Source organism: Pimephales promelas, chromosome 9 (assembly GCF_988280905.1).
Source record: "Pimephales promelas chromosome 9, fPimPro1.hap1.1, whole genome shotgun sequence".
NCBI classification, from domain to species: Eukaryota; Metazoa; Chordata; class Actinopteri; order Cypriniformes; family Leuciscidae; genus Pimephales; species Pimephales promelas.
In genome coordinates, this window is record NC_142777.1 from 12,132,058 (window position 1) to 12,157,347 (window position 25,290).

General features: G+C 37.0%; 1 long non-coding RNA gene across 2 annotated transcripts in view; it reads left to right on the plus strand.

Moving 5' to 3' along the window:
- Positions 1 to 5,805: 5,805 nt before the first annotated feature.
- LOC148977521 (uncharacterized) overlaps positions 5,806 to 25,290 on the plus strand; it is a 92,883-nt gene continuing 73,398 nt past the window's right edge. For both annotated transcript variants that reach the window (XR_016169783.1, XR_016169782.1), the window contains exons 1-2: positions 5,806 to 5,975; positions 6,043 to 6,129. This is a non-coding gene — a long non-coding RNA (uncharacterized LOC148977521). The remainder of the gene's footprint in view (positions 5,976 to 6,042; positions 6,130 to 25,290) is intronic.

Here is a 25,290-nt window from a genome sequence, read left to right on the forward strand (position 1 = left end):
TAATGTGTAAATACATTGGATATGCATTGGATATTCAGACCGCTTCTTCAAACATCAGTTCATGCAAATGTATTTATTTTCAGATTGGAAAGTGAAGAGTGTGATAAGGAGGTGAAGAGGGAGAACGAAGAAGGATGGAATTGGAAAAGACCATAAGCTGAGATTCAAACTCGGTTACCCGAAGCTCAACATTGCTGCTTCAGAGCACTACATATAGTACAGTATGATGCTATAGGCTCAGACAATTCATGCAATTCTTACATCAATCTATCTTGACACTTGTCATTATTTCATGCTTCATTGAACTTGACATGAAGAACATGACAGATAAATAAAATGGCTAGTGGTACACTCATTAAAACATTATTTGGTAACGCTTTAGATTACAGCCCGGAGTTTAATTAAGAGGGGTTAACAGTGCAACTTTCTTTTATTATAATGTACCTATAAAGTACTTACATGTAAATATAAGGGAATAATATTAGGACTGGGTATTGAGACAAATTTCACAATTCGATTCGATTTCGATTCACAAGCTTGCTTTTCGATTCGATTTTGATTACGATTCGATTTGATTCAATATCGATTATTTTGGATATCAGTTACTATAAATGTCAAATTTTCTCAAGGGAATCAAATCTCTTAAATGCTGTAAACTATGGGAGTCTAGTTGTAGCCTACAGGCTTCATTAGCCTAATATGAAGGTAATAATGAACTGTTTTGTAGCCATACAAACAATTAAATTACACTTTTTTTATTTTTATAGTAAGAAGATTATATGAAATATAAACATTTAAATGGTGGCTGTCATAAAAACTTGCCAGATTTATTCAAATATGCATTAAATATTGAAGAACACTAACGAGTGTGGACTAACGAGTTTACGTGGGTTTTCTGAGGTAAATATGACGATACATGACATTGATTGCAAGCTGTTTAACTGACGTCTTTCCACGGGTGAAACGCAGATTGAGCGAATCAATGTGACGTGATATGGATTTCGATAAGTTGTACTCTATCTTTTAACACACTTTCAGATGCTCATTCATGTTTATTTGGCGCTGTGACTGGTATTATTAAGCCGGAAGAGAGATCTGCTTCTCTTTAGCTCCGCCAGAGCGATCTCACGCCACAGCGCCAAAACGCTATTTATGTTTTTGAATTTCTAAAGAAAATGGACGTAATTTGAAAATTGAGACTTTGTTTCATATCAATAGTAACAAAGGACAAAGATTATTGTGATTTTTTTTTTTTTGGATGTGCGCAGCCGCGATACAATGTCAAATTCATTCAAATGAAACAGGATGACTAATCGATTCTTGAGGTTTAAGAATCGATATCGGTTTGTAAAAATGAGAATCGATTAATATCGAGAAATCGATATTTATTACCCAGCCCTAAATAATATGTAAAGTTTGGGTAATAAAGGGATAACTACGGAAGCCCTGAACCGCAACCTGAAAAAAAAAAACGTCAGTAAAAAAAAGAAAAAAAAAATCTGTAAAAAAAAAAAAATCTAGCATTTCGAGATTAAAGTCGAAATGTTTCGAGATTAAAGTCGAAATGTTTCGAGATTAAAGTCGAAATGTTTCGAGATTAAAGTCGAAATGTTTCGAGATTAAAGTAGAAACAACATTGTGCATTCATAACAGTGCGCGTACACTGGCTCAGAGCGTCGAACTGCCATGGATAAACACAAAATAGTAGCTTTTTACTTTTATCTGAATTACTTATCTTACTTTATCGTTATAAAATATAATACGCCGGAATAGACTTTAGCCTATAGGATGACCAACACGGAAAACACTTTTCAGACTGGATGGAGAAATCCAGCTTTATGAATGAATAATTGAATGAATGAATAGGGCATTTATATAGCGCTTTCATATATGCCTACACTCAAAGTGCTTTACAATCATATCAGAGAATCTCTCCTCAACCATAAGTGGTTATTAAATCTTAGGAAATCACAGGATCCGGCCAAATGATTGGATACAGAATGATGCACTTAAAATGTATCCAGAGCGTATTTACGTTGAAGAGGGAGACCGAACAGTTACTGTTGTGTTCTCGACCCAGATAGTGTTGACTAGACGAGCAAGAAAACACCTCAGAAACACTGCCACTAGCACGTGTGACGTGTGTAGAATTTTGTTGAAAGCCCAGATAAAAGTAAAAAGCTACTATTTTGGGTTGACGCACACACACACGCGCGCGCTCTGAGCCAGTGGACGCGCACTGTTATGAATGCACAATGTTTCGACTTTAATCTCAAAACATTTCGACTTTAATCTCGAAACATTTCGACTTTTTTTTTTTTTTATGTTGCGGTTCAGGGCTTCCGTAGATAACAACCAGGATAATTTAAAAAAAATATTTTTATTTTTGAGAATGAGAATGCATTGTTATTTCAAACATCAAAAAAGTAGTAGTAAACTAATCATGCACTATATGATAAATGTGTGCAAGTAAACGTGAGTCTTTATTAATTGATAATCTGCTCGTAATCATCATTTGTATGGACGGGAATACGCGTTGTTGGTGTTTTACTGCCTCTAGTGTTCATTTCAGCTAGAAAACTTAAGTGAATTGCAGAATCTTTGCAAAAAAGTAAGTATAGCCTCGTTTTTCCATTCAGCCCGAGTTGTTCATTTTACAACAAAATGGAAATGGACGGTAGATGAGCCACCAGCCAGTGCCAGTCTTCAAATATCTGATATAGGCCAGTTTTAAAAGCAAATTAACATTTTAAAATGATTCACCAAACTAAAATGTCAGCAGAAAACAAGAATTGGTCATTTTGGAATGAAGTGTAAATGTAGCCTGAGTCTATAACTAAGCCTGTTAGTGGATGAGTGAAAAAGTGTTGGAAGGTTTGTGAAAGTGAGATAGTTTGCTGGTTAGTAAGGTTAGCCAGCACGTCATAAACCCTTCTGACTCTCATCGGATGAGGAACCCGCTCTTACAGCATTCATAGGTGAAACCTGAGCTGTGGAAGATCTTTATCCTTTAAGGGTGTATCCTTCATAATTGCTGCGGTGTGCATCTGTTGGCCATCTCTCTTGGTGACCTCTAAATATTGCAAACGTACCACTAAGGCGAACAAACCAGAAATTGCACACAAGGATTAACAATAGCCCACAGGTGCTGGACAAATCGAATGCCAGGTCAAACCATTAGAAGAGACACCTTGGGCATTCTTCCGACAAATGTCCACCCACTGGATCGGACTTATGGACAATGAAACAGCTTGTGCAGACAGAGGCCGGAAAAGCAATGACTTGCATTAGGTTACATCAGCTGACCACGGCGTGTCTCTGTTTCAAGGCTGTGGGATGGGCCTGGGGCAGAACATAGTGGATGTTTCGGACCCATGGTATCTACGGATTACTTATGAGTTTCACTTTCTTTTTTTAATCGTTCCATCCAGCAGTTTAGAGTATGCTTACCTGGGCTCTTGGATGCATTTGCAGGACTACTTGACTCTGGTTCATTTCTCGAGGGCAGGATATGATTGGAAAAATATAAGGAAGAGGTGGAAAGGGTGACAATCCCAAAGTTTGGATAAGACAGTGAAAGTTTACAAATCACACCTTCTTGCAGTGTAAAGGATTAGGTATATAGAAATCAAAGAATATGCATGAAAGACCAATTCAGTATGAAAACATGGCAAACATTCTAATAATATTAAAAAACACCCAAGGCTGAACATACCTAAAGATACTTGAATGTGGTTGGGTGCACTGAAATGTAATCTAGCGCTCCCTGCAAGCCTTGTAATTATAATGGGCACCTGAGGTTATGATGTAGTCGAACAGTTTGTGTATTGAAGTACCGCCGATAAGAGAATATTATGCTGTAACATGACCTCCAGCCTATACAAAAAAATAAATAAAATTGATAACGTTGGTTGTCACGGCATGAAAAATGACAAGGAATTCAGTCCAAATAGTCTTTAATCCACATACAGAAAAAGAGAGAATTTACACATACCACACATAATATGGCTATTATCAATACAGAGCTGAATAAAACGGAGTACTTATACACAGATGTAACAAAGGAAACTGATCAAACTGAAGCACAAGAAACAAAACGCATAAGACAACTTAAAGATGCATTAACACGTTAAAAATACCAATTTTTCTAACCCATACATGCTTAAACAATTGCCTGATAGGCTAAATAAGCCCTTCTCTGATCACTGAGATCGCCTCTATAATCCTGTACAGTAAAATACACAAGAGGGATTCGGGCTCGAATTTGAGACTGGGTGTGACGTCATGTGGATTCACGCTCGCCTGGCAATGTTTGGCAGGTTTGTGTATTCGCCGCCATTCTCCATATCAGAGAAGACAACTCGAGCGACACAACTGTAGTCAACTTTCCACAAAATTAGAAGATGGATTCAAAGAGACCGGCTTGTTGTTAATTCCACCCCCTCAACGCAAACTCAACGTAAGACAAAGAAAATAATACTTTTGTCTAGTGCCAGGAGTCGGAAGAAGACGAGAGTCAACATCGGGAAGCTTTCAACAAATGGAGAGATCTCCGGTCTGCTCTGGGGCTCAAACGGATCCTATCCAAAGTAATAACTTACTTTATATTGTTCATGAACGTGTTTCCATAATGATATAATCATAAGTGGATACAGTAAACACATAAAACACTTCAACATGAAGATAGATGGAAACAAAACCAAAGTTTTCTACAACCCCCACGTTTTCATTAGTGTGTAATTTACTCAAATGCCTTTCCTTTCATATATTTACAATGAGTTGCAGATTTATAACTTTATTACCACATTATGACTGTAAAAAAAGATTTGCACGGCTGATGCTCCTTTGGTTATGAACATACGGTGGCCGAGAGGTGCAAAACAAATCACAATTATAAAAACAAAAAAACAAGTCAGAAAACACAACGACAATTCAGGAAACAAAATAACAATTCAGAAAACACAACAACAAATCTGAAAACAAATTAACAAATCAGAAAACACAACGACAAGTCAGACAAAACGGAAAAGGTAGGTATATGTGGCGAATGGAATACTGATCGCTGTGTTTTCTGACTTGTTAATTTGTTTTCAGATTTGTTTTTGTGTTTTCTGATTTGTTAATTTGTTTTCAGATTTGTTGTTGTGTTTTCTGAATTGTTATTTTGTTTTCTGAATTGTCGTTGTGTTTTCTGACTTGTTTTTTTGTTTTCATAATTGTGATTTGTTTTGCACCTCTCGGCCACCGTATGAACAGCTTGTGCAAACGTGCGTGTGGTCCATGAGCGTACACACCTCTGGTTGCAGTTTCGCCTGTCGCCAGAGGGGGCTTAGTTCTGCGAAAACTCAGATACTTGCGCTATGCACCTTTAAAAAAAAAAAAAAAAAGTCCTAACTGGTTTTTAAAACCAAGCTTCATTTTAAACCAGTTCAATGAACACATCAAGAGTAAGGTTATGTCTTAACACTTTATTTCAAGTCCATTTTAGATATTATACTAATCAAGTAACTTTGCAGCTACATATCAACAAACTGTTATTAGAGGATTAGCAGACTGTCTGTTGGGGGACCAACAAAATAACTCAGCAACTAAAAGTCAACTTATTGCATTAACCCAAACACCTAACGATAGGGGTTTTCAACTCCAGTCCTCGCGACACACTGCTCTGCATATTGTGTGTGTCTCCCTTACTTAACACACCTGATTCAGATCCTCAGCTCGTTAGGATAGCCGAGCTGAGGATCTGAATCAGGTGTGTTAAATAAGGGAGACATACACAATATGCAGAGCAGTGTGTCGTGAGGACTGGAGTTGAGAACCCCTGTTCTGATGAGAGTTAGTTGACATGTAGTTAAAAATATACTTATTAGAATGTTTGGAGTGGACTATCGAAATAAAATACACATGTCACAGAACAGAAGATTGCAAACTGGTAGTTTGAATGGAGTTTATTGAATGACGCAGGTTATCAGCAGGTGAGTCTCTGGATTGCAGATAGTTGTGGTGACACTGGCATGTGAATGAAAGTCTTATCTTTTGCAGGTGACAGAGAAAAGTGTCTGGAGGACTGGCAAACGATTACACACAGAAGACTGAAGATGATGAAGGACTAGGCAGTTTGATCCACAGGTAGGTAGTTTTGTATGAATTGTGGTGTGGAAGGTGACTGCTTAGGAAGTTTGAGATGAGAGGTGCTGATGAGGGTGAGTGCAGACAGGTGTGGTGATGGAGAAGTGAGTGCAGCAAGGAGGATTGTGGGAGATGTAGTGCACAGTAGACTGGTGACTGCGGGATGTGACAAAATGTTGATAATAATTAAATTAAATTAAACATGGCTAAGAGCAGTAATCTATGACTTTTTTTTTTCACAAAGATTTTGTTCTTCTGGTGTAAGATAACTTAATTAAATTCCTCAAATGAACAGGAGAACATCCAAATTGGATTTTTGCTGTTATTTAAAGGAAAATCCTCTGGAGTTTGTGATGTACCCTGAGATTCAAAGTTTATTAAAACATCTAATCTGACAAAATGATCCAAGGAAGCTTTATCATCTTTTAATTAGAGTTCCAGCCAACAGCTACCCAGCTTTTCAGGGACAAATAAAGACCCTGATCAGTTATACTGATGGTTTCACTCATCTAAAATGAAATAACATCCTCTAATGGAAATCGTCAGAGATAATAAAATAAAATGAGCTTTATTTTATCAGTGTCCCGTTTTAGAATGCATCGCTATACACTTAAAGGAACAGTTCAGACATAAATGACAGTTCATGATTGGCAAGCTCCAAAAAAAGACAGCCACTGTAAAAATGATGCAGGTGGGTGTTAAATACAACCTGTGCAAATCAGTTATATTTTACTTAAGTATATTAGTTAGCAAGTAAAATATATAAAAATGGGTAGATTCTGACTACACTACCTATTTATTAACAGTAATATCTGGATCATTAAAAAATGAGTAAAACATACCCCTATATATTAGTTCAGTCATTGCAAATTGCATGCGTCAACTTCAACGTCCAGGCGGGAATCGCGGAATTCAAATTCAACGTCTTCAGAAGGACCACGAAGTGTTGAGCTCCAGGTAAGATGTTTTTTGTTGTTTTTTTATCATGTTGTTATCATATAACCCAAATATTAATTTATTTAATGGTAAGATTCATAAAAAGATTTGTAATTTGCTCGTTTATGTCGGTGCCACAGCCGGCTGACAGGTTCGAATTTCAGGCTAGTCGATTTAGCTTTGATAATGTTAACGTTATACTGGGTCTTATACCGGCAAATGCGAGTAAAAATCTACACTGATAATTAAAATATTAGCTGCCATTAGTGTCATGCACATTGCTGAAATTAGTGAACAGCTTAGCGAAGGTGCAGCTGTGTGATAAGGGTTTGTTCACGCCGACAGCGTTTTTATTTGATAGCCTATACGGTTGACGATGTCCTGAGGTTATCAAGGCCGAGAAAAGTTTAAGTCGGTTTTTTTGTGCGATTATTGTCATCGTTTTAATCAATGCTTGTGACAAATATTCTGGGTTGCTGTTTCAAATTAATATGATTATTGTAGCTGGACGCGTATGTGTGTGTGTGCCGCACGCACGTGCAGTTCAGAGAGAGTTCTCGAGTCGACTCTCTTCACTTTTCAAAGCAATGGTGAAGAAGCATCGCCTCTGAATGATAGGGCTGGGGGTCAATTCCAAAAAGAATCGAATCCGAGGCGTTGGGAATTGAGAGTCGATTCCAAAGTTTCAAAATGCAAAGGTTGGAATCGATTCCATTAAGGGGAATGATCTTACTCGACTCGTTGTAGTTTAGGATAAGTAAATCTGATTTATGAAATCAATCGACAAAAACAATCAAATTATTTTTTAAGTCATTAAATTCAAGTTCAAAATATCGAAATGTTCACCTATATAATCAGGTGGCAACTCTATTATTCATTTGTTCTATGTGGACATATTTATTTCCTGAATGTTCCAGCATGACAATCTATTCCAATCCTTACAAGATATTTCCATCTAAAGTAAAGGATTAGATTGCTAATTGTTTTATTATGGGATACTGGGGTCAAGAATTCAAGTATTTCTTTCGTTTTTTTTTTTTTTTTTTTTTACCTGTTGAAATTGAAGTGTTGATTAATACAGAAACCCTGCTTTGTCTTGAAATAAATGACGTGAATAAAAAAAGACAACTGTTTTGGAACAACATTTTGTTAATATGCTTAAACTAACTTGAAAAAATGATATGCTTTTTCTTTTTCTTTTTAACAGGAGGACGAACTTGAGGGCCACACAAACCAAATAATGAAAGTTTTGGTGATTCATAATCCCAGTTGGTCAACAGATTTGTCTTTGTCTGTTTTAGTATTAGTTTTAAGAAGTTGTTAATGATATGTTGTGTCACTTGTAATTAATGAAATGAGTTGTTGTACTGGCAAAGACTGTTTCATCCCATGGAAACCAGTTTATTTTTTAATTAGAAGGTTTTAAAGAAGTTGTTAGTGATTTGTTGTATCTTTTGAAATTAAATGGGTTATTTTTTGTACCTTTGTGCATTAAAGGTACATCATTTTTATTTTTGAGGAACTATACCTTTAATTAATGTTTTATTTTATTTTTTTTTAAATGAAATGTTTTTATCCATAGTAATTGGTCAATAAAGAGCAATTTGTTACTGTTAAATTACTGTGTCCTGTTTCTGGCCATTTTTAAGTAAATTTAACCATCTCTGAATAAGTAATGTTTAATTATTTCTATTCACTAATTATTATTAATAATAATTAAGTAGATTAACTGTTTTCTGCTAATAATAGATTAATTATTACTCAATTTGTATAAGTAATTAGCTGTGTAATGTATTGAGAAATATTAGGTAGAATATTTACCTAATTTCGTTTAGTATATCATAGCTGTTAAAGTCAGGTCCTCCTTACTCAAAAATATAGAATGAAATCTACCCAAACAAAATGTGTGCAAATTGTTACCTCACTTTTATTGAGTAGATTCTATAGGTTTGTTTTTACAGTGTATACAGTATTTATGTGATATATGAGCTGGTGTTGGGTAGAAAATACGTACAGTATATGCTTTGATGTTTTACAGAAAAAAATGATCAGCATTCAGGTTTGGAATGAGGAATGGTTCTTAAAACATCTATATTATCAGATTTGGCAGGTGTGAATATTATGGGAAGATGCATGCACTCTCAGATATATTGAAATAATAGAACCTGAGGAGGGCCAGAAAGCAAGATCAGGACAGTCAGTGCTGACTGACAATGTGAGGACACCAGATGCATGTAGAAAGGACGTAACGAAATATTGCCTTTGTCTTCTTTCGTTTATATGTAATTTCGCTCATGCCGTGTCGTTCCAAACCCGTAAGACATTATCTTATCAAGTTCATCTCACTTTATCCAAAACTGTGCATCTCTATTGTATTATATTCAGTTGGTGAAAATGAAAACATCAAATAAAATTGCAAAATGTACAAATATTTGTTAAATATTATTATTCGTTCTCATATGTATTTATTTTTTTGTAATGTGTTTTTGTAAATTCATAATTTGATGTATTGTGTTTTGATTTTCATTATGTGGTTTAGTCATTTACGGTTAGTTTGATCTCCAAACATAATTATTAATTATAATACTATATGGAACCCACGACAAATAAAAAACAAAAACACACAAATACATATCATCACCGGTTTTCATCTCATAGATAACGAGATTTCAATGATATTTGTACCAAATAGTAAAATGGGAAAATACCCCCAGTTTCCATTTCAGATAGGGTCATCTTTCCAAACACAATCATTTAAAATGACAATTTTCCGTCTTAACCAAGAATTTCTATTTGAGTGCATCACTAATATTTATTTTAATATGCTCTCTGACATTGTCCTCTGAAACACCTTTGCAGTCTATGTTTTATTCAGCACAGATTACATGTATTGATGGCATCCGATTATTAAGAGCTTATGCATAAGACATCAGCCCATTTGAAATAGTTTGTAGAGGAAACACAGCGTCCCAGTGGAAGTCTGAAGTCATTGTGAAGTCGTCAAATCGATCATCAGTAAAAACCGTCACAGCGTAAATGGAGAAATACACACATGAATCAAAATCAGCCCGGTAAGGTCAGACGTACAATTCCTCGGAGATAAAAAAAAGACAGAGAAAAAAGGCAGAAATTCCCAGGATGTCTAAGAGAGGAAAATAGCAGTAGACAAGCTGTGAAAAAGGCATTTCTACATTGCTGAGGTGAGAGGTAGAAAGGGAGAGCGTCCGTAATGATCAGTCTCTTCAGTCGCATGCAGTCGACATGCCGTGTCAACATAATCCGACCGAGTCTTACAGTAGCAGGCAAGGTGACAGCCCAGAAAGGACTTAGTGCCCTTGTAACTGTCAGCGTCTCTGTGGACTGGCACCTAGCAAGGGCTTATCCAACTCATAGGTTTGTCGGGCCTTAGCAGAACCCAGAGCGTCTCTCTAATGCACAAACAGCTTAACGCCTCTCATATCCAATGCATGAGGGAAATCCTTTTACTATTGCTTTTGTAAGTACAATGTGCAGTTTTGTCAGCAAATGCTGGATATGACAGATCATTATTCAAAATCATTACTTTGTATTTCATACAAGAACAGTGACTGTTCTAGCCTACTACTGAACACTGTATGTACAGGCCTACTGTACTTTATACTATTTTATTTTATTTTTTATTTTTTTTTCAGTAATATGCTAAAATGGCATCAAATGTAAGGCTACTCGGTTATGGCAAAATCACTATTATTTTGGTCAATTGTGTAATCAATCATTATTTTTTTTACATGCACTGTAAAAAAATATTGTTGTTTTAACTTAAAAAAGTAAGTAACCTGGGTTGCATTAAAATTTTAAGTTCATTGAACTGGAAAAAGTGAGTTAATGCAATGAAGGAGAATGATTTAACCATCAAAAACTCAAAATTATATGTTATCTGAACTAAACAAATTATTTAAGTTGATTTGACAAAAGAAAAACTGTTGTGATTACTACACTGTAAAAAAATATTGTTGGTTTAACTTTAAAAAGTAAGTAACCTGGGTTGCATTAAAATTTTAAGTTCATTGAACTGGAAAAAGTGAGTTAATACAATGAGGGAGATAATTTAATCATCAGAAACTCAAAATAATAAGTTCTCAACTAAATAAATTATTATAAAGTTGATTTGACAAAAGAAAATGTTGTGATAACAAATCTTGAAAATATTTTTTACAGTGGGCGATGTGACCAAAAAACTAAAATGTCATGATATTGATAGACGCATATAGTAGACGCATGGTAATTGCAAAATACTTTGTGGTTGTTTCACGTTTATTTCTTCAACTAGTCTACAGTGTGAACATTTTCTAGAAATGCACTCTTTGTAGTCTCCAGAAGTACAAGGTGTCAGGTTCTCAGAGACTTTGGCAAGGCAAGGAATCCTGAAACATGACCCTCTAAGTGCCATGAAATAGATGAAGACTGATTTAAACAAAAAAAAAAAGAAAAAAGTTATGGACACATAAGGACTGGCAAGGGAGTCGTGCTGCTACTAACAATAAGCAAAATGGATCTTTCAGGTTGGGAGATGGACTTATAATGAACTTCCAAGACTTACTGCCAGATTCTGGAAGATAAAAACTACATTTGAATTAGGAATAAGACTAAAGGCCATTGCAAGTCCGAAATTTGCATCAGAAATTTTCGCACGTTAAAAAAATAATTCGACCTCACGTTATGTCAGTCACGCTTGCACACCGCCTCCGAAACTTTCGTCCGTCATAAAATTAATCGGATCGGGTTCGATTTTCTGCGTTTTTCGCATCCAGAGCCAGCATTTTGAGAGGTCTTTTGACAATTCAGGGCCGGGGGAGCTCGTCCTCAAATCATTGCACATATGCGCCGTGCTTTCAGTTTCGGTTTTCAATTCGATCAAGTGTTTATGTTCTCTTCTCTATATTGGATTATGAAATTAATAAACCTCCCCTTTCAAACAGATTGAAATTTAGGATCGAATAAGGTGTGATTGAGCAGACTATTCGATAACTAATGTATTATTTGGGCACAGTATGTACACAATAATAACAGCCTAGCTGTTCTGTCTGCCCAGCGCTTCCACCGGGCCGCGCACGGGTGGGTGTGTGTTTGTGCGTGTGTCCATACCTGGTCCATACCAGACACACTGCCAGTCTCCGTTCAGAATCGATTGGTTCACTTAAATTGATCGTCTTGTTTTTAATATGTGGCTTCAGAATCGCTAGCAAAGCATCAAACTGTCCCACTGACATTCTGAGGTAAATTTTGAATCGCTCAGGATAAATTCGCAACTCCTTGATAAGGAACTCTCCTTCCTCCGGCGCAATTTCAGGATTGGATCGTAATATTTTCTCTTTCTTCTCTTTTCAATAAGAGAGAGGGCAAAAATCATCCTCACTGCTTGACGAATCCATTTGGTATTTTTGCGTTTTTTTCCCGCAAAGGTTTAATAAATACGCAACGGACTCGGTGTGCAAGGTTTCTACTGTATGCGTGACAAATTTTTAGGCTGACGAACACGAAAATACGCATACGAAAATGTCGTACTCAGTGTGCAATGGCCTTAAGGCTCAATCCCAATTCACCCCTTGCCCCTACCCCTCCGGTTGAGATCGAGGGGTAGGGCGAAGGGGTAGGGCTATGTAGTCCTCGAAACGGAGATTTTTCAGAGACAAGCTCCAAACGGAGGGCTAAGAGAAAGTTCTCAGAATGCATTGCAAACCACCAGCGAGATGGCTTCGCAAACTCTTAAACATTTAAATTTAGTGCCAGATGACACCACCATACACTTTATTTACTCTTATAATAATACTATAGTCATTTAAATTAAGAAATTGTACAATAAACTACATTTCCGAATCAGAAAAGACAAACATTTTGGGGAAGAAATGTTATAATCAATGTTATAATCATCCTGTTTCCTCAAAGTTTTACCATTTTCAAATCCATTCAGCTAATTTTCTGATATTTAGAAGAATATCAGTAACCAGACAGTTTCTGGTCTCATTGACTTCCATATGGAAGACCAGAAACTGTCTGGTTACTGATATTCTTCTAAATATCAAAAAATCGGCTGAATACATTCGAAAACGGTAAAACCCAACTGTTTTGTGGGAGTGGTAAAATGACCCTTTTTCCAAAAAAAGAAAAAAGAAAAAAAAAAGTGGAATATCCCTTTAAGAACAGCTGCGCTGATTGTCAGTCGTTCATGGGGAAATTCTGTAAAAACTCGGCAACGGCAGAGCCATCGCCGCCGACTGATGACGTATCGGGTTCATGAAGGGTTGTTCCATTTCGTAGGGGAATATTTCAACCGCTTGGCCCTCTAACTCTGTTTTGAATTGGGGTGAATTGGGATTGAGCCTAAAACCACAGACAAAATGAACACTAGATATCGAGATTCAATATCAAATTAAGAGTGCACTGCATCCCAAAATACAATGTGTTCAAGTTTCCATTTTCAGTGTATACCTCTTCTCACTGACTCTACCAGGTATTAATGTATTTCCACACTCACTGTACCTTCACAGACTTCACCTTCCAGAGCTATTGAATTCCAGTGCGAGGGCCATGACCCACAAAGGTTATTTTCAACCCTAATTACACACACCTTCCTGTAATTACCAAGACCTTGATTAGCTGGTTCTGATGCATTTAATTAAGGTTGGAACTGAAGTCTGCAGGTTGTGACCCTCCAGAGACAGAATTCAATAACTCTGTGCTAGATAGACGTCTTTGACCATTGCACTTGTGCATCTTGTCTTTTGCAGCAGGTCCTCAAGGAAGAAGTTCAACTTTCAAAACAAATATCTTGAGACTTGAGGCTCATGCTCTAGGAACCCTTTGTGGAAAAATTTAAAAATGCTTTTATGATGCAAATTTAAGGGATTGTATTGAGCGCCAAATTACTAAATAGAAAGTATGTTATAGTGTGTGAATAATTATTAGGGAGGTCGTTTTTCTTAAACTTGTATTTTCCTAAGCACATTTTGCCAAAATCAAACTCCATACTCCAATCTTAACTAGTATTAATTTTGCCTGTAATAATTTGTGTGATAACTGTAAACAAGGGCTGTAAGTGAAAAATGTATATAGAGATATTACTATAGAAATTCCAAAATAAAAGAATAAAAGAAGTAAAAATATAATAATATATTTGGACAAAATAATTGGACAATTGGGCCAGCAGGGTCACAAGAAGAAATTATATTAACTTGAAAGTCTTTAAGAAATAAGCAGACAGTAGTGATTTTTTTTTTTTTTTTTTACTCTGCTTATTTGTTCAATCTGCACATTGTTCAAGTGTCTGTACTTTATCAGAGTGTTTTTCTTTGGAAAAAGTATACTTCACAACATTCCAAAGCATAATGTTGTACTTTTTACTACATTGTTTCGTGTTGAATTTTATTTAATACTTAATTGCATTGGAATTCAAAGTAATTTAACGTTTGACTTGAGTACAAGTAGGAAATTACAACAATTCTAAAGTTCTTATAAGCAGGACAATGTATTTTCATTTATGAAGCATATTGCAGTAAAAAGAATGATATTATGCTTTGGAATATAGCGAAGTAAACCTCTTCTCCAGAAGAAGGTCTCAGGTTCTCAGTGATTTTGCTAAGGTAAAGAATCCTGAAACCTGAATCCCACTTGATCCCACTTGATCACAAGATGAAGTGTTGTGAAATACATGAAGACTGATTTTTTTTCAAAAGGGTTATAGACAGATATGTTGACTCTTAGGGCATCAGCACCACTTCCGTTCCACTGTTTGCAGTATTTCTCTTCTAGAATCTGGCAGTAAGTCTTGGACCAAGAAGTCTTGAAGTTTGACAAGTGTGCATTCTTACACAGCAGCAGGGACATTATTCACTAACGTTACAGTGGCTATTGAATCCGCCTAGCACTGTAGCTAAGGCTAGTTCTAAATCTTCACTTTTGGTATTTTGTGCAATCGTTCTTGTATTGCATTTCTATATTACATTGTATTGCATTTTGTAGTGTAGGCCATGCATTGCTTAAAAATATTGAGATCTAGTAAATCAGTATAGACATCTGTAGACATGAAGTGGCAGCTTCAGCCGTTTGCAGCTATGAAAAGTTTGGCGGCTGCAGCAGCCATTTAGGTTTTGGCTGAGCCGGCTAGCCAGCCAATAACGTCATCAGCCAGCCATTATTCTCAAAACAAATGGCTTCGGGGTCTAGTCTTGGTAGTTCATTCGACCTTGGTAGTCCGTCTTGCTCATTGTTGGTAGCATGACTCCCTCGCCAGTGCCGCTGTTGTTTGACTCAAACATTGTTTACTCCCAGACAGTAACATAGTATCAGCCCAGATGTGGGCCAGATCTGGGCCGACACTGACGTTGTTTGGGCTGGTACTTTAAGAGTTACTCTCAAACTATCTGTCCATAAAACTTTTTTTTTTACTTTAAATCAGTCTTTGTCTATTTCATTACACTTCAGCTTTGTGATTCTTAGGGGGTCTTGTTTCAGGATTCCTTGCCAAAGTCTCTGAGAACCTAACATCTTGTACTTCTGCAAACTCCAAAGTGTGCATTTATTGAAAAATGGTCGCACTGGAGACTAAGAATTAAGTTGAAGAATTAGATGTGAAACCACCAGAAAGTCTTTTGCATTTAACATGCCTCTTTTCTTCTCAACCTTTTTTTGAGACCCTGCTGAACTAATGAGCATTTTACTCTCTTGCAAGGTCCTTCTCATGGGCTTTTCCTATTTTTTGTCTTTCCAGTGTGAGTTAAATCTCTCTTCTTTTTTTGTCCATTTTACCTGTAAAAGAAAACCTGAATACAGGAGTTTTTGACTTCCAGCCCTCGTCAACAATTACATATTACTTTTAAATGACTATTGATGTACAAAATTAATAGATTTTTTTTTAAGATCAGAATATTGACCTGTTTAATAATTGAAGAGTTCAGATGCAAAAGCCTCTAAATGCCATTTGAAATTTTCTTTTTTAATGATGATTTTTGTCGAACTTGTATATTTAAGTTCAGTAATTTTACTTAAATAACAATTAATAGGTAATTACCATTGCCATTTAAGTGAAATCACTGAACTTAAATATACAAGCTTGACAAAAATCATCATTAAAGAAGAAAATTTCAAATGGCATTTAGAGGCTTTTGCATCTGAACTCTTCAATTATACACACACTGTAAATAGTGCAATACCAAAGCACCTAAATATAATTGCAAATTCAAATTAGGAGGTCGATGACACTTCACAGCCCTACATCAGAGGTCATTGTGACAAAAGCACACCCAAGCAACACATTAACATACATCTTTTTGAAAACAGTTTAAAATTATTGTGAGTGTTGCAAGTGTAGCCCAACACTAAACCAAATAAATCATCAGTATCTTTTGACAGCACACAGTGCTGTCATTCAACCGGACAGCTGCGGAATGAAGCACAGGTTTTTACCCTGATTTCCTATGGATTTCCCTGCAACCATTGATCAGTTCCCTGAATATAATGACACAGCTCTTGAGTTACAGTGCAACCGGGGGCTCTCTGCCCTAAAGGACACCCGCAGGCTCTGGAGTAAACAGCAATTTACTTCTGGCTCAGCTAGCGTAGGCTGGTGGCTTTACCTCACTGATTTACAGGCTGGCAAATACACTGAGGGAGCGCTCTATCTCAATAGGTCTGTTATCAATCTCTTCGTTATCCGACTGGATCAAGCGCTGGCCAGGATTGCTGAAGAGTGGGGATCAGTCCAATATGTGAATCATAGTCAGGCTAGAAGCATGTGGACCAGCAATTTCAGGCAAACGAGAGTTCGTGACCAAAGCGAAAGAAACGGTTGTGCTTAAACTGGAAAAGTCTGTCGTAAATTGTAAAGAAAGTAAATAGACTTGGCAAAGAGGGGGTGTTTTTGCGCTGACAATATGCACATACATACATAGGATACATACATCCTTGAAGGATACATACATCATTCACACTCAGAGCGGTTTTAACACGTTTGTTGTTTACGTAAGGGTTAATGCCCGACGAGGTGTCCATTGTCAGGTTTTAATGGGTTAGGGTTAGGGTTAGGGTTAGAACCTGACAATGGACACGTCGGAGGGCATTAACCCGCTTATACCATGGTCACTTGCCAAATAAAACATTTTTAAAACATTAGTTTATATTTTAATTAGGCTAAATCTAGTTTTTACAAATAATAACTTGCCTTGCCTGACTGTTTATTTAGCAACCGGAGATATTTATAGTCCGCTTAGCTCGTATCCCTTCAGGTTCACAAATGCATTTTTTTTTTCATGAAACACAAAGGTAGGCATAGCTAGTTTTTTTTTTATTATTACACATAAAACAATTAATCAAACAACAATAAAAAAACAATTAGCTCTGAGCTCCAGCGATTTGCGCTTAACGTTATAGAGGGCAATAAATTAATCAGATCAAAGAGAGGGTCATTTGCCTCAGGCTCCTTAGGCTTGAAACGCTGTAACGTTCAGCCTTCTCCTGCCTTGGTTGTCTGGACAGCTGCGTAAAACTCCCGCAGGGTCTCATTCAGGGGTGCGTTTCCCGAAAGCATCGTTATCCAACTATGGTCGCAAGTTATGTCGTTACCAATAGAGTTCAATGGAGCAGAGCAGCAGCGGTGTAATTTTCTCCGTTTTATTTACATTTTCTCTTTCTTCAGCAGCATACCAGTCGTCAAAGTTACCATATTCTCCATAAATGTTAAAAGAAATAGCACGAAGTCGCTCATTGTTGTATTAGGCTATAATATCTAACGTTAGATGATAGAGCATGTGACTGCCTGTTGCTATGGTTACTCACAGCCGTTGTAGGCAGCGCATTTATTTATTAATTTCGAATGGTAAACAGGCAGTTTCACCAGAACTACTTTACTAGGTGTCCTCTATCACTTTTTAACGGACACCCTGCAGCCAATCAGAATCGAGTATTCACCCAGACCATGGTATAAAGCTCAGTAAATCTGTCAAGTTAATCTCCATGGCACATTGTTTCTTCTATGATGTGTTGGGACATTTTGATCTTTGCAATCCACTTTGTCCTCAGTTTTCAAACTTCTCAAGTCAATGGCAAATTCCTACCCCTCTTTTTTCAGAACTTGAGATTGACCTTTAACCAAAAAAAAAAAAAAAAAAAAAAAAAATCCATTGCAGCATTTTGTCATTCCCTTGGGTTGTTGGGAAAGCACTCAAACAACTCGATGGTGGACATCACTGACCAGAAGCAGGAAATCTGATGGGATTTCACAGCTTTTAACAGGAACCAGGAATATGGCATTTTAGGTGGGATGTTATGTGAAGTGATAGGGCAAGCTTTAAAAAAAAAAGTGGTAGGTTCCTAACTCAAATTGGCTCACCAACTATGTGGACAGCAGGGAAAGACCAACATATTAAATATAAGTAATAATAAGCAATTAACCATAGTTAGGATAGCAAATTATAAACCTATGCTGTTGTTTTAACTGCACATCTAATCAAATTTTACAGCATTTGTTTCATGTCCGATGTAAAATGTATTTTAATATATTTTTTCCTGAAGCTGTGAAAATGTAAAGACGGTTATTTATTATGACTGATTTTATTTGACATGTACAACATGGACCATTGCTCACAGGTTTCCTTCTTTCTTTATCTTTAGCTGATCACATGTGTGGGTGTACTATTATAGTACTGTTTTTTTTCTGTTCCTAGAGGCAATTATTTATTTATTTATTTATTTATTTATTTTTTACTCTGTGTGGGGTCCTGTCAATCACACAACCTCATATCACTCATCTTCTATATCAGATAAACAATAATGATGCTTCCCCCAGCTTATTTCTTGCTGGAAACTGGAATATTGCTGTACTGAAAGCTCTGTTTCCAAATCTAGACTCTTGACAAGCTTGTTTTTCATTGAACACTGACAGAACACTCTATTGTGTTAATTAATTATCATATGGCTCAACAGGCATGTTATGCCAACACACTCATTTTACAGCTGGCATATGGACAGTATCAATATGTGCCAGCCAGAGCAGTACGGATGCCCATTCCTGAGTTCTGGTTCCTCTGCATGTTTTATTTATTTATTTTTTTCTCCTGCTGTAGTTTTACCATCATAGCTAGCTATTACAGGAAAAGCTCACCCAAAAATGAAAATTAGCCCATGAATTACTCACCCTAAAATCATCCTAGTTGTATGACATTAATTTTAAGACAAATTCAATCGGAGATTTCAATATTAACAAATGTCCTAGATCTTCTAAACTTTAAAATGGCAGTGAATGGCTGTATATTCCAGTATAGTCGATCAAAGCACATCCATTCATGATAAAAGTGCTCCACACAGCATAAAGGCCTTCTGAAGGGAAGCGATGTGTCCGTGTAAGAAGAATATTCATATTATAACCTATAAATCGATGCGTACTGCTGTCTGCAGGAAGGTAGGTATTTTAGTCTATAAAGTTTTAAATATGGATATTTTAAAAATGGATAGTACATCGCTTTACTTTAGAAAGCTTTTATAACCCCCCAACCCCCCCCCCCCCCCCAGAGCCATGTGGAGCACTTTTATCATAAATGGATGTGCTTTGATGTACTATACAGCAATATACAGCCATTCACTGACATTATGAAGCTTGGAAGAGACATTTTTAAATTTAAAGGGGGGGTTGACTGCGATTTCACTTTTTTCATTTTAAATAGTGTGTAATGTTGCTGTTGGTGCATGAACAGTATCTGCAAAGTTGCAGCGCTGAAAGTTCAATCTAAGCAGAGATATCGTCTTTTAAAAATCAGGAAGTATATTGCAACCCGGTCTCACCCCAAGACGTCATATAACTGACGTTTTGGGACGTCTTTTGACCATACGTCAATATTCGCCTTTTTAGGGCCCCCTTAAACGTCGGTAGATGAGGTTATGGGATCCTAACTCTACCCCATACCTAAACCTAACCCGTCACCTAACTGACGTTAAAGGTAAAGCGTCAGTTGTATGACGGCCCGGGATCGCCATCTACCGACGTTTAAGGGGGCCCTAAAAAGGCTGATATTGACGTATGGTCAAAATACGTCCCAAAACGTCAGTTATATGACTTTTTGGGATGAGACTGTGTTATATATTGCCTACAAAAACGACTCGATTGGGACTACAGCTGGGTTATGGTACGTCACTAACCCGCACATTTGCATCAACCCCTCCCTCAGAATATGCAGAAAATGGCATGCGTATATTTCTGAGGCACGTCGACTCGTCGAGTGTGTTGTTCACGCAGCTGTCAGGTTTTCTGTGTTTCGGGCTTCCCATGGATTTCCTCAACAATGGATACAATTTATGTTTGATTATGTTCCTGAAAATGACGATCGTAATCTAGCTCTTTGTGCTGCGCATTTACGGAAGACAGCTTCCAGAATCTCCACGAGTTCAACTCCAGATTCAACAAGAAACATGAAGCAGTTCCGACTTTAAAACAAGAGGCAGCAGTTGTTGGGACACAATCTGTAAGTAGGCTAAGACTTCATCATTTTAAATGTATTTGCATGTATAATTCCAGACGTAACGTTAGCCTCGTGTTTTATTGTTTTTAAATGCCAGCGCTGGCTTTATAGCCACTACTAGTTAGCATATACTATTTTGTGTCCACGACAAACTCGTACAAACGTTATGGATCTTAATTTTGTATAAGTACTAATGTTTTAAACGTATTTTTCATGTATATATGCTTTATGACGTTATTTTCGATTTGATCAAGAACGTAAACATGCCAACGCTGTTTGAGTATAACATTAGTAGCCAGTCAGTTGCTATTGTTGCCAGTCAGATGCTATTGTTTTAAACAAACGTGCAAAAAGTTAAAAAAAAATGTAGCAAATTATCATTCAGAAGCGTTTATTAAGAGCCGTGTGTGGTGAGGTTCTGTTTGACTCTCTTCATCGCGGCTTTCTCGGTCTGATTCTGGGTCATACTGATACTGCAGTTCGACACATATTTACATTCTGGACCGGAGCTCACGTTCCGCCCGTAAAGGTAATGGGCGTTAAACCTTCCGGACAACGTGAGCGACAGTTTAGCCAATCACAACACACCGGGCCAAACTAACCAATCTGAGCCCACTACCTGTTTCTGAGGGAGTGTTTTCATAGAATCAGGAAGTCAACCGCTCGTTCAGGGGACAGAGGACAGCGCGGCTGACAATAAAGCTGAAGTTTATGAAAAATGAGACTTTTAAGTCAATGATAACTTTTATGTTATATTGCATCCCATAAATACAATTATGCTAAGAAAAAAAGCAGTCAACCCCCCCCCCCCCCCCCTTTAACTAATTGTATTCGTCTGAAAGAAGAATGTCATTTACACCTAGGGTGCATGATTTTCCTTTTTGAGTGAACCTATCCCTTTAATGCTGCATTACATTCAAAACGGAACATGTTATTTTCAAATTTCCTACTTCCTAATGGGACAATTCCAGCTTCCAACTTTAAAACAAGATTTGAACCTTCTTACCTGGAAAAGTGCAACAAAATCTCACTTGGTCCTAGGAAGTTTGGCTTTCCACTCGAAACTGTGGATGACATGAAACGAGCAACACCGGATATATACAAACAAAGATAAACAATCATTTTTATGAAGATGTTTGCAATTGCAAATTTGTAAAACACTATAAACAAGCTCTGTGGTTGATAATTTTGCACCTGCAAAACAGACGCTATATCCTATACCATTATTCATCCTGTTCAGTTTGGTTTGCAGGAAATGTGGTTCTCTTCGTTGACATTTCTAAAGGGAATACTAGAATTGCAATTTGTCTTTGAACTTCATCTTCTGTGCATCGAGTAATGGAATGCATTTGTGGTCGGAAGTATAGGAGATATAAAACAGAAATAGCCACATCTGACTTTGAATGGAACGCTGCATTATCCACGTACATCCTGTATATGACAAAGCTCTGGGCGCTGTGCCTGCATGCTCTATTCTCAGCAATACAATCAATACAGACCCTGCCTTCTGCTGCCTCATGCATTTCAAGATGTTCCAGTGAAGAATGATGAAACTGTTCACTAGACAACAACATATACCATAATGCCCTGACCGGCGATATCAATTTGCAGTTTATTTTAAATGTAATATATAGTATTTTTATCTACAAAAACTTTTCAAAATTTTTGGTAAGTGTATTGTGTATAAGTTTGTAGAGTAGCTATGTGCTTTTATAAAATGGTATAGCTGCTATTATATTGCATGATAATTTAAAGCCTTGTAGGGAGTTCATACAAATGGAGTATGTTGTGGTGGGTGAACAAATCGGTTTAAATCCAGTGTTTAGAGATTGAATTACTCTTTGACTTCAGTATATTGCCATATCTTGGATTCCTATCTTTCACTTTTAAACAAACACCAAAGCTTCTGCCCGAACCTCTCAAGTCAATTGGTTATAAAACAATTCACTCAATTTTGTTTTTGAGTGACCTTTATAAAGCTGAGACTATACAAGTCAGTTTCATGGAAATAAAATGCAGCAATACCAACGCATTCTCATCCTTTAGCGTCATATAGAACGCTATATGACAAAACGGAGCTATACTACGCACATGTTAATATAACACGCGCTGTGATTGTTAGGTTTAGGTGTGGGGTAGGGTAGGGTAGTCTCATATTACGCTAAAGGATTTATGATGCCTTGGGTTTGCGTGAATATTAACGATAAAGGGTGCCATGTGCATATAGCGCCGTTTTGTCATATAGCGTTCTATGTGACGCTAAAGGATGAGAACGGGCTGGCAATACATATGCTCATTTATTTATTGCATTGTTTCATCCTACCGAAATATGTTTTTAACACTACGAGCAAACCACAAAGCTAATGCATTTAGATGAGTGGTTGTTTAGATTTTTTTAAACCCTCAATAAAGGATGCAAATTGATACTACAGTTAAACTGACAGGAATATACACAGTATCTTCAAAATCTCTATCTCTCTCTCTCTCTCTCTCTCTCTCTCTCTCTCTCTCTCTCTCTCTCTCTCTCTCTCTCTCTCTCTTGCACACGCACACGCACACACACACAACCTGTATCTCTGCATCACCAAAATGCCACGGTGCTGACATTCTCACCACGCATCAGTTTGAAAGACGCAAAACAAGGGCAGGCAATTTTAAAAATATACTGGTATAATTAAAAATAACAGTAACACTTACAATAAGGTTCATTAGTTAACAATAGTTAATAACTAACACAAACTAACAATGAGCAATACATTTGTTGCAATATGTGTTTAATCTTTGTTAATGTTAGTTAATAATAACAGAGCTGTTCATTGTATGTTCATGTTCACAGTGCATTAACTAATGTTAATAAAAACAACCTTTGGTTTTAATAATGTATTAGTAAAAAAAAACCTGTAAATACTGAAGAAGTATTGTTCATTACTGCATTTAAGAATATAAGAATATTAAATGCAGTAGAATTAGTAGTACAGTTGTAGTATTGTTCATTCTTAGTTCATGTTAACAAATGATACCAAATTAAACCTTATTGTAAAGTATTAGCGATATAACCATGTTATTACTATATTATTACTATATAATGAAATATCATGTATAATAGTTAAAATATTTAAACATGGCGGTGACTTCAGGTTGATTTGGACACGTTTTGTAGTATAGTTATATTACAAATGTAACTACATAATAATAATAATAGTATTTTTTATTTATAACGCACTTTTCATTCCAAAGAATCACAAAGTGCTACATAAAAGAACAACAATAATAGCTACAGAATACTAAAAACAATAAGACAATCAGCATATAAAAGCCTTTCTAAATAAAAAAATAAAATAAAAAGGTCTTCATATCTTCCTTAAAGGCGTCCAGGCTCTGTACTTCTCTCAGATCACTCGGGAGGTGGTTCCAAAGCCGGGGTGCAGCTGAGCAGAAAGCTCGGTCCCCCATGGTACGGAGTCTACATCATATTTAAAATAACATAAAATGATAAACATAACAGTATCCACAGATTCAATGAAATAACTCTTTTGTGTGCCAAGGAAAACAGAACATTATACTGATTTGAACCAATGTATGGTTAAGTAAATAATGACCAAAACTGAATTCAATGACAGATTAGTCTCCGAAGTATCTTGGAAATGGCTAAAAAGTATCTACAGTGATGTTTCCTTATAAATATGTTGTGGCCCATGGTTTGAATATTTTAAAGGCAGTGTGAAAATTGTAACCTTGGTGACAAGAGCATGAGTCATCCGTGGAAGAGTGGCACCATTTTACCGTCTGAATATTTTGACAAGCGAAAGGGCTTTTTGAGAGTAGTGCACTAACATTGGGGTCATAATGTCTTTGCCCATCACTGCCTTCACTGTGTCAAATGTCACTGAGCAGTGACATAGCTTCAGGCTGCGCATGGTATTTTAAACTGACAGAGAACATTAGAGAACTCCAGTACCACTGGTTTCTACCTGAGCGACGACTGCATAAATGAGGCTGTTGAACTGGGGGTTGAGCTAATTGGGGGAGTTAATTAGCGGTTCATTAGCAGTGCGGGTGTATACTGGTGAATTCACAGCTGAGTAATACCACCCATCAGCCGTTGGCAAAGATTCAGACATGTTGAGTCACAAAAAACAGTTGGAAGCTTCAATTCCATTATTATAGTGTGAATAACAATATGTTTCAATATTGAATGTTCACTAGAAGTCACAGGTGGGGTGACAACCACCTAGCAACACCCAAACAACCACCCACAGCTCCACGCATAATGTGCTAAATACCTGACAGAAAACACAGCGAAAAGCGACAAACCTGGCAACCACCTTTACAACTGTAGTATAATCCAACGCATTCTCATCCCAAGGCATCATATATTCAGACGCTTTTGCCAATGTGTATACATCCAACACTAAGGCACCCTTTAGCATCAATATAACATGCTTCGGTAATGGTAGGTTTAGGTCTGGGGTAGGGTTAGACCACTAGGAGGCGCCTTCTGGCCCATATACTACATCTGCGTCTCATAAGCCCCTTTCACACAGAGATTCCGGAAAATACAGGGATAATGTGACACAACCTGTAAAGATCCCGGAAAGACACATGACGTCAGGATGAGACGTGTAACGTACGCGTCGAAAACATGTACACGCGCATACGGTTCCACAAAGCTGGTAAACGATCTCAGCTTCAGTGCGGATGGCGAGGAGCTCCTGGTCTCCGCTTCGTTCCAGTTTGCAGA